This window comes from Neomonachus schauinslandi, chromosome 9, assembly GCF_002201575.2.
Source record: "Neomonachus schauinslandi chromosome 9, ASM220157v2, whole genome shotgun sequence".
Lineage (NCBI taxonomy): Eukaryota > Metazoa > Chordata > Mammalia > Carnivora > Phocidae > Neomonachus > Neomonachus schauinslandi.
Window position 1 is genome coordinate 85,794,436 of NC_058411.1, and position 10,896 is coordinate 85,805,331.

The 10,896-nt window shown below is 48.4% G+C and overlaps 1 protein-coding gene across 2 annotated transcripts in view; it reads left to right on the forward strand.

The window, feature by feature from the left end:
* The first annotated feature begins 4,652 nt into the window (after nucleotides 1-4,652).
* SQOR (sulfide quinone oxidoreductase) overlaps nucleotides 4,653-10,896 on the forward strand; it is a 49,374-nt gene continuing 43,130 nt past the window's right edge. Inside the window, exon 1 of one of the 2 annotated variants that reach the window (XM_021695782.1) lies at nucleotides 4,653-4,722. The gene's annotated coding sequence lies outside the window, so the exon portion shown is untranslated. Of the gene's footprint in view, nucleotides 4,723-8,913; nucleotides 8,979-10,896 lie in introns of those variants that run through there. The other variant, XM_044918456.1, reaches the window with a different exon arrangement.

The following is a 10,896-nucleotide window of genomic DNA, read 5'->3' on the forward strand; positions in this document are numbered from 1 at the left end:
GAAAGAGACACCAGATAGAAAAGTGAGAAATCAGTAACGGGAGAGAGAATGTACTTAAGAAAGGACAACAGTAGAGCATAGCTGAGAGAGAAAACAAGGAAGCCTAAAAGTGGCATTTCCTGGAGAAAGACCCTGCTCAGGGCCCCCTTCGGATCTTGGATGTTGGCCGCCCCAGGGCCAAAGCCATTGGCTGTTGGAAAAAAGGCTGCTTGCTTTCACTCACTCACTGCACTCTTCACTGCTCTCTTCAGGCACCCAGCAACTTTTTCAGGGTTGTGTGCCCAACTAAATTTAATAGAGTTACCACAAACCAGGCCCAAATTCCCTCCATTCTTCGTGCTGCGTCTGGAACCATGGGCGTCCCCAGGCCTGCCAGGGCAATGCTTGCTGCAGCTTCATAGCCCCCGAGAGCTCCCTCCTAGGTGGACTTTTCCTGTGTTGTTCAAAACATGTAGAAAAGTGGTAAATGGACAAGTACGAAAATTGCTACCTGCTCCAGGGGCCTCGGAAGGCCTTAGATCACCATACTCTCCCCAAATCCCAAGTTTTTCCTTGAATTACTAGCGCTCACAGTGCTTATCACATGTGAATTATAAGTTTATAAACTGGATTTTTTTTTAAGATTTTATTTATTTTTTTGACACAGAGACGCAGCGAGAGAGGGAACACAAGCAGGGGGAGTGGGAGAGGGAGAAGCAGGCTTCCTGCGGAGCAGGGAGCCCGATGCGGGGGTTATCCCAGGACCCTGGGATCATGACCTGAGCTGAAGGCAGACGCTTAACCATCTGAGCCACCCAGGCACCCCAAGTTTACTGGATTTTTAACACACCTTTGAAGCAGCCTGTTTGAACCCCCCTTTGGTGCTTATACTCTTACCTAGAAACCATTCTGTTGAACCCAACACACTTTATTGGATAAAAGCCCTAGTGCTAAGCCCTGGGCACAAGAAGAGGAAGACACAGTTCCTGTCTTCAGTGGGTTTTTCTTTTTCTTGGAGAGACACAATTTGTCACCTTGTACATAACTGCATTAGAGGGATTGGTAAGTAACTATGACATAAAGTATCAGAAGAACAGAGACCGGGAATGATGGGGCTCCCTGCTGGCATGAGGGCAGGTCTGGGAAGAAAAGTATCTTTGGCAAGGAGCCAACACAGACAAGGAGCCAACCATCAACTCCAAAGAAACCCCTCCACCCCCCAGCGCTTGTTCTTGAGGCAGAAGGAACACCCACAGCAGGTACCTGCGCTGGAGGAGGGACTGGGGCCCTCCCCCACTTTTTGCTTCATCTCTTGGGATTATCACTCCCACTCGCAGGTTCAATTTTGCGTCTAAGGGGCATTTGTGTGCCCCTTATGGTCCCAATCAATTTATATGTATTAACTCATTTAAATTTTCATAGGGATACTTTGAGGTAGGCACTTTAAAAAATACCCATTTTACTGATACAGTTAACAGGCATATTAATACATTCTCTTTGAGTCTGGTGGTGCACAAACCCAAAGTATATGGGTCCTCCTAGTTCCATACACTCTGAAGTATCCATGGCCCAAGAGACACAGTATTTATTCTTCTAGTATATCCTTGAGATAGGAGGATAGATTTTATCTCTATTATATAGACGAGGAAGTTTGGGTAAAAAAAGAACTGCCCCAAACTGAGCTTGAGACTATGTTTCTGAGAAAGACTTGATTCCAGATCCAGTAGTTTTCTTACATCCTAGGAGATTCCTGTGGATGGAGAGTCTGAGCTGCCCTGAGCCACACCCTCACTCTACAGCATTCTAACATTGAAAGATTTGGCAGAACCCATTGTTGCTCTAGGACTGAGAGTTTTCACTATCGTACCACCTTGCTTATGAATGTAGAAGACAATCTATACTAATAAGATCTTATATTTATAGAGCGTATAGCAGTCAGCGTCTTTTTCTTTTTTTTTTCCTGCCCAGTATCCCACCCCTTTCCCCACTTGGGCAGGACGCCCATCATAAGAACGCTGGTGGAAGTCTGAAGGACAGAATGTGCTCTCGCTCCGATTCAATAGCTACGGTGCTGGCCTTTGACATAGATTTGGCCAGTGGACACTCCCACCGAGGACCTGAATTCTCATTTCCTTTATATTGGTGTCATTTGCGAGGACAGTGGGAACATTCTTGGTGCCGCCAGATGGTATTCCGCTTTCTGGTTTTTGGTTCTGCAGAGCTATCTTGATTCCTGTCCACTTTTCCTGCTATCATTCCTGCATCATTTTGGTGGTTCCGTGAACCCCTGAGAGCCTTTAATAACCCTTTTCTACATACGGTATCCAGAGCCTGTTTCCTGCTTGCGACCAAGAATGCTGATTGAGATAGAGCCCTCTGTAGTTGGTGAGGTCCCTCCATATACAGTAGTGCTTCTGGTCAGAAAAGCAACTTCATCTTTTGTGTAACAGATGGGGAAACTCTAGCTACCCTGGAGCCTGATAGCAATTTTGGTTATTATTTGGTATGCGGGATGGCTCTGAGGGAAACAGCACATTTGGGAGATGTTGGGGCTGCCTTTTAAAAACCGGGCAGAGTTACACAATCATTATGCCCTGTTTGCCCTCCCTGCTGCGGTTCTGCCGAGACTGCCCGTGGTCTGGCCGGATGAGCACTGTGTGTGCGGCTGGCTCAGTACCTGCAGGGCAGACGCGGGAGGAACCGGTCCATCCCCAGCCCCCCTAGAGGTCTCACTGCAGTTCCTCAGAAGCTGACGTCATCTGGGCCTGGGGCAGCTCTCTCAGCTAGGGTGGCTGTGCTGGGGCCAGGGACTGAGCCTTTTCTCTAGCTACCCATCCACCCAGGGAAGAACGGAAGGGACAAGGGTGGGGCTTGCTGAGGAGCCAAGCAGAGAGTACTATTGAAAGCTGTTCGTTTGCAGGAACAGCCTCTGTACGTGCCCTTCCTTCCCACCTTCCCTTTCTTGTTCGCCAGAGGGTCCCATTCTCTGTTCCAGTCCCTATTCTCGCCCATTCCTGTGCTGGCTCTTCCTGCTCGGGAGCCTGCACTGTCTTCCCAGAGCCCTGTCGGTTTGCTTTTCCTTCTCTTAAATATTCTCGAGTCGGGTTATGTTCTTCTCCGTGCAAGTCCTTCTTCTTCCCACCCTTCAGTGATGCTTTTCCTAGACCCCCATCCCCGGAAGCGCACTTTTACTACTTTGCAAGCCCCACAGGGGTAGGAACTAAGTCTGGTTTTGTCAACAGCGTATGACCAGGGAGCAGGCACGGGACTTGCCTGACACATAGCAGGCAGGGGCTGCGGAGTATCCATCATATGCAAGAATGATTGCATGAGTGAGTGCGTAAACTCTTCGCCCCCTTCCTGGCTGTCTGATGTTACAGTCACTGCTCTTCTCGGAAGGAGAAGGAGGGATCTTAGGTGAGGCATGATGCCTCCAGCTTTGTTCTTTTTTCTCAAGATTGCTTTAGATATTCTGGGTCTTAGGGTTCCATACAAATTTTAGGATGATTTGTTTTATTTCTGTGAAAAAAACTGTCATTGAAATTTTTATAAGGACTGCATCGAACCTATAGATTGCTTTGGGTAGTAGGGACATTTTAACGACATTAATTCTTTCAACCCACGAGCATGAACTATCTTTGCGTTTGTGTCTTCTTCGATTTCTTTCATCAGTATCTTACAGTTTTCAACGTCTTAAACAGCTTAAAATTGTGGTAAGACTTTTGGGACACCCTATATTTATTATAAAAAGATGCTGTTTGATCTGTTTTGGTGGAGGACCGCTCATCCACACTTTGCAACCCCCTTGAAAGAGCAGCCACCTGAAAATGTCCAGTCATGAAAGTAGGATGGAAGACGGTTTGAAGGCCAGTGGCTGAAGCCGGCTGACCCCATCCTGCTCCCTGAGCTAAGAGAGCCGCTCCAGGGGCGCCTGGGTGGCTCAGTCATTAAGCGTCTGCCTTCGGCTCGGGTCATGATCCCGGGGTCCTGGGATCGAGCCCCGCATAGGGCTCCCTGCTCGGCGGGAAGCTTGCTTCTCCTTCTCCCACTCCCTCTGCTTGTGTTCCCTCTCTTGCTGTGTCTCTCTCTGTCACATAAATAAAATCTTAAAAAAAAAAAATTTTGTATTAAAAAAAAAAAAAGAGAGCCGCTCCAGCGTTTACCAAAGGGAGTCGTGGGGCTGCTCTGGGCCACGGTGGCCTTCTCTGTTAAGTGTGCGCAGGAGTAGCTCTTTTCCTGGGCGGTGCTGGGAGCCAGGCGGAAGCACGCCCGGGAGGACCCAACCCAAACTGCCGGGCCTTCACCCAGAGCCCGGCCTCCACTTCGCCCCTCCCAGTAGCGCCGGCCGGGAGAAGGGGTGGGGCCGGAGGGCGTTGGGGGGGAGGGGAGGCGGGACTAACAGGTGGCCTCCGTGCCCTTCCGGAGTGCGCTCGGAGTAGGGGCCGGCGTGCCCCCGCGAGCAGCACTCGGGGCCGGCTGGACCCGCGTCCCTGGCTCCGTCCTCCGGTGCCGTCTGCACTTGGCCTCGGTGTCCGGCTGGGGCGCCGGGCGGGGCAGCGGCAGGACCTTTCCGGACCTTTCTTGGGGGGTGGCGGGCAGCTCTCCCCGCCTCTAGCATCCGCCCGGGGGCCGGGCAGGCGGGCGGGCGGGCGGGCGGGGCCCCAGCCGAGGCAGTGAGCCCGGGCAGGGAGCCGCAGCTTTTGCTGCGCGAACACTGTGGCCGGAAGCTCCGCTCGCCCCTGGGTAAGAGGCCTCCGGCGGCCGATCTCGGGCCCTCGGCCAGGGGAGGGGGACCGGGCGGGGACAGAGATCGCCCCAGGGGCTGGTTTCTGCCCCAGCTCTGCCCACGCAGCTGGGATTGTGCGCGTCCCATGGCGCTTCACGCTCCTTCCCCACCCGCGACTCCCGCCGCTCTTGCTGCCCTTGTCTGGAACTTGGCTCTGGGGACTCGGGCTTCCTTCCCGGAGTGTCGGGTTTCGGGGGCGCGGAGAGGCCAACCTGCGAGGGCCGGTTGAAAACCGAAGGATCCGTGGTCTTGGTGTGTGGGAATTTCTTGGTGTCTTGGTATGTGGCAATTTCTGACGCCTTCCACTTGTTGAATATGTCACTTAGCGCCGTCCCGGGACGCGAGTAAGTGCTCAGTCTCAGGGATCGGAGGTTGACATCAGCCCATCTGCCCGCAGCGGGGACCCATTTATCCACTGACGCCGCGCGTTGGGCAGAGGGGGACACACAGAGGGGGACATTAAAGGAATCAGCTTCAGCTGGAACTAGCAGAGGAGAGCATTTAGGTCACGTGCTGAACGGGACTTGGTGGAAAGGAGAGAAAGAGTTCTCTGGTGGAATTGGGGCTCTTATCATTTGCTCTTCATCTCTCTTAATTATGAAAATTCCGACCTAGCTTCTTGCTCAAACACATAGTGAGAAGAGCCTCTGCATCTGCCTGGGCTTCTCATTGCTGTAATGTTTCTGTGCCATGTACCCCTTAGGCAGGCAGTTCTGGGGGAGACTAAGGATGCCTTCTCAGAACAATACTTTTGAAGCTATAAAATAAAAGGCAGAGTATTATAAAGGAAACTATTGCTGAAGCACTTATTAAAATATCAAAAAGAATTTATAATGTAGTAATATATGTGCTTTAAAGAAAACCTAACGCATTAAAGATCTAGCAGCAGATCTAATAGCTACCATAATTTTGAAGTAGTAATGAGCATAAACAGTATTTCAAGGTATAGGCAACACCTGTGATACACGAAAATACCTGTGATTTTTTAAAGGTTTTATTTATTTATTTGAGAGAGAGCGAATAGGAGAGAGAGAGAGAGCATGCACAAGAGCACAAGCAGGGTGGAGGGGCAGAGGGAGAAGCAGACTTCCCACTGAGCGGGGAGCCCCAGGCAGGGCTCGAGGCCCAGGATCATGACCTGAGCCAAAGGCAGATGCTTAACTGACTGAGCCAGCCAGGGGCCCCCAGCACCTGCGATTTCTTTTTTTAAAGATTTTATTTATTTATTTGAGACAGAGAGAATGAGAGAGACAGAGAGCACATGAGAGGGGGGAGGGTCAGAGGGAGAAGCAGACTCCCTGCCAAGCAGGGAGCCCGATGCAGGACTCGATCCAGGGACTCCAGGATCATGACCTGAGCCGAAGGCAGTCGCTTAACCAACTGAGCCACCCAGGCGCCCAGCACCTGCGATTTCTATTGGTGGCAATTATAGGTACTGCTAATACTGCTGTGGTTTTTGCCTGCATGTGTAATTGAAGAAAATGTTAAATTTCAGTTAGAGATTAGTGAAAATAAAGATGTGATTTTTTTTTTTCCACTGAAGTTCACAGGCCTCAGGTTAAGATCCCTGCAGAGTGCAAAGGGCACTCCCAAAGGTCAGGTGACATGGCTGTGGTCTTGACACTTCCATGGACTAGCAGCATGACCTTGGCTTTTGAACTTCTTTCCGCCTTAGCTTTTTCACTGCACTGTGTCTAATTGTGTCTTCCCATCTGTTTAAGTACCTAGCACCACACCTGGCACAGAGATGTGAAATAAATACCATTTATTAGAACCTGTGTGTCTCCCTCACTGGACTACAAGCTTATGGCCATCACCGTTGGTATCCTCAGTCCTGGTATATGGAAGGTATTCAATAAATATTTATTGAATGCATAAGCAGGTTGGAGAGGGTTGCTTATAATTACATCTAAAAAAACCAAAATTCATTAAGAAGACAGCTGGTGGTTTGAGATATAACTATTTAAAATTTGGGCTTCCTTTTTTTTTTTTAGGGGCTAAACAAATATATAAATACATATGGGGCTGGCGTGCTTGAGATGTCAGTCAGGGCTGATAGGTTGTGTGAGTGGGTCTGTGTGGCTGGTGTTCTGCCAGAGAAAATGATACTGAATGTTGTTGGGAAACCAGGATTCCTCTGCAGAACGGTTTCTCTTCCATCTTTCCTGTGTCTAGGCTTGTTAATCCAATATGTTGTAACACAGGAAATGTCTAATAGGGAATGGAGACAGAACCATGATGGGGCATTTCTAGGCATAGATGCACATTTCTTTTTCTCTTTTCTTCTTACCTTTTCCTGCCCCACCACCCACTACATAACTCCTCTCTGACCCTGAAGTCTTGGTAAATAGCAGCAGTGGGGGGAAGTTGCTAGAAGCTGCACAGACTAGGCCTGAAGCCAACTAGTTGCTTTTTTTTTTTTTTTTAAGATTTTATCTACTTAAGAGAGAGAGCCCATGAGCAGGGGAGGGGTAGAGGGAGAGGGACAAGCAGATTCCCCATGCAGTGGGGAGCCCGATCTGGGGCTCTATCCCAGGACCCCAAGATCATGACCTGAGCCAATTCACTGAGCCACCCAGGCGCCCCCTAACTAGTTGCTTCTTAACTCCCAGCCTTAAAAGTCTATGTAATCCAACAAATTTGGATGGTAACAGGAAGAAGAAAAGTAGGTCCAGCCAGCCAGGCCTGAGGTTTACTTTGTAAAAGTGCTAAATTGGGGGCGGGAGGATGGGGAGAGAACTTTGAAAGGAGTAGGAAATTTAGAACACACTGGGGCTAACTTTGATGTTATGGACTGAATTGTGTCCTCTCAAAATTCGTACGTTGAGCCCTAACCCCCGTGCCTTGGAATGTGACTGTATTTGGAAATAGGGCCCTTAAAAAGGTAATTAAGATTAAATGAGATCATAGGGTGGGGCCTAATCCAATATGACTGATGTTCTTATACGAGGAAGAAACACCAGGGGCAGGCCTGGTTATACCTTTGTCATTCTGTGCTGCAATAATTCATAGCTTGGATCAATCTAAGGAGTTAGGAGAACAAGTATTTCCATTTGAATACCTGCTTGTGAACCTCCATTTCCCTTTCCCCCTCATTTTGAAGATCACAGTGTTTTTGAAAAGGAAGGGACCTTTGAAGACTCGCAATCCAATCCTTTATCCATTGCTTTTTTTTTTTTTTTAAGATTTTATTTATTTATTTGACAGAGAGAGACATAGCGAGAGAGGGAACACAAGCAGGGGGGGTGGGGAGAGGGAGAAGCAGGCTTCCTGCTGAGTAGGGAGCCCAATGCGGGGCTTGATCCCAGGACCCTGGGACCATGACCTGAGTTGAAGGCAGACGCTCAACGACTGAGCCACCCAGGCGCCCCCCCTTTATCCATTGCGGAAGAAAGCATGGCCCAGAATGGTTAAGGATGAGCCCTGCCTGGCACTGCCTGGAATGTGGACCTAGTCTTCTGACTCCCTGGCCCCTGACACACCCTCAGACAAAGCTTCACCAGGATGGGGAACTGCATCATTTGGTTAGACATAGGACAGACAGAGCTTAGGCGACCTGGCATGCCTGGTACCTAAACTACCCCTCATTCTGTTCTGACCATTAAAGGATTGCGTTTGGCGTCTCTTCAAACAACAGATATATAACTTGTAATTAAAGAGTCTTTTCTCATTGTGTTAAGACCTCACATACTGGATTCCAGGGAATAATATGTGTGATTAATTGGCCAGTCCTTGTTTATAATGAAATTCTACCCTTCGGAGCCTTCTTGTATGGGAGACTGAGCAGGAAGCCCAGCACTCCTGAGCCTGATGAGTAATTTCATTGTGATCATTTAACAGATTCAGCCTAAGCTGATCCCTCCTGCGTGACTGGGAGCAAATTAATCCCGTATCAGGCCTCCTTCTCCAGTGTGTCCTGTTCTATAGTCTGGGATGGGCACACATAGGCACATGCAGACGTTGAAAGGAAGATTGCAGAATACTTGACTAGAGGCCAACCGTGAACGATGGACTTGAAGGAGAGCTAAATTGTGATTATTCATACTCCAGAACCTGAGTGGCCACACTCCCATCGGCTAATGCAAGCAGAAGAGCAAGGCATTCCCCCCCCCCCATATAAATGAATCAAAACCTCAAACTTTCAGTTGAAATAATCCAATTGACTGACTTATTTCTTCCTTTTCTGAAGTCAGAGTGCATGCATTTTCCTTTTGTAAGTAGAATTTTTGTTTTCTGCTTAGCAAATACGTGGCTTGGTGAAATTGTCAGTCCATCCCTCATTATAAGGCTTTCTTGATTGTAAAATGAGTGTAGGCTGGGGAAACTGGTAGGAAATTTCTTAGCAGCAAAGGGGACTGCTGTTTTGTTGCCAAGTCCTCACTGATAACTCTTTATCAGTAACTCTTCAAAGACATTTCTTATGCTTTGTTCCTAAAGAGTTAGGGAACTAACGAACCCCACTGTGGCTCTAACCCCTGAATCATCAGGGAGCAGTACATGATATTTGTTTCCTGGATGATTTTCTCTCGGTCCACTACCAGGGCATTTGCTCCACAGCATAATACTTAATGTTAAAATATTTACTTTTATAACAGCTCTGTAGAGTTCCACCATGGCCCTGCAGGCCTAAATGAAGATTGCTCAATTTTGTTTATTTGCTAACAATATAGTAATCCAGTTCCTGAATACCCAGGTGGTGACAGCGCTGTCATTACTCAAGAGGAGGGGTGCCAAGAGGAAGGGTGGAGCCGACATTTGTCTTCTCAGAACACCACTCTCCCGACTTGTAGGGGGTGTGGTTTCCTTCTCTCCCACTCTGCTTTGGACCTGGATTGTACTCTGAGTATTCCAACACTGTTAACTTACAGCCTCTCTTCATTATATCCACCTGAGCAAGGTCATCGTTCACGTTCTCCTTCTTGGTCCCCTATAGCTCACGTGTCACACAAATTCCGTTCAGCATGTGTTTCGTATTCATGCCTTCATCTCTGTTCACGTTGTCTATTCCAGGCCCTCCCTGGTGCCTGAGTTTCTGAAACAGCCCCTCAGTGGGGTCTTGTATTCCTGGTCTTCCTGGGAAAACAGACAGACCATTCTTTTTCATGGCGGCCCCCACAGCATCTAGCATGATGCTTGGCACAGAGCAAACAGTTGGAAATGCTGAACTCAACTGAATTGCTCCAATTCATCCTCTGTGCTTTCCACAGGGGATCTAAGGCATCCAGAACTTCCAAGGACTCTCACTGCCATTAGCAGGGACCATGAGTTCAAATGCACGCTAGGGCCGGGCAGGTGACACAATTGAGCAACATAGACTGGGTGGGGCTGGGGTGAACTGGAACCCATGACGGCTCAGCTCCAGCTGAGGGTTGGCATGTGAGAATGTGGGCCTGGTGTTATCAGGCCAAGAATCTGGAATTTTTCGGGGGTTAGATATCCAAAATTTTTAATGTTATGAAATGTTTTGAAATTTGTTTCATTACATTTGAAAAATGTTATGAAATTTTTAATGCTTATGAAAAATTTGAGAAAACACTGTGAGCCAAAACACAGCCTTGGTCTGCATTTGGCCTGCAGATTGCTGCTCTGTGACCTGGGACCTTTAGATAGGATTGCAGTCGTCTGGGGTTAAGCTCCCAGCCTAAGCTTCAGTTACATATTCTTCTCCAATCATTTCTCTCTTCCCAGTGGACACCTATCTGCCGTAGGCTGCCCTCCTCCTTGTCCACAGTTATGTGATATTCATTCTAGGTGATTCTACTTCCCAAACCTCAAACCTAACTCCCCAAAACTAACCCACACAGGCCCTTACCTTGCCTGCCCTGTTGCCCTGTTTCCTGTTTCATAGACTTCCTCTCTCTTCAGCTACTTCCGTGTCAACTTTGACTTTTCTCCCAGGGAGCCCTTCCCACCTCTTATTCAATCATTCTCTTTCCTCTACCTCATTCTTATCTGCATCTTTATTTGCATTTATTTTTTTATTTTTTATTTTAAAAATTTTTTTTAGAATTTATTTATTTATTTGACAGCGAGAGAGGGAACACAAGCAGGGGGAGCGGGAGAGGGAGAAGCAGGCTTCCCGCTGAGCAGGGAGCCCGATGCGGGCTCGATCCCAGGACCCTGGGATCATG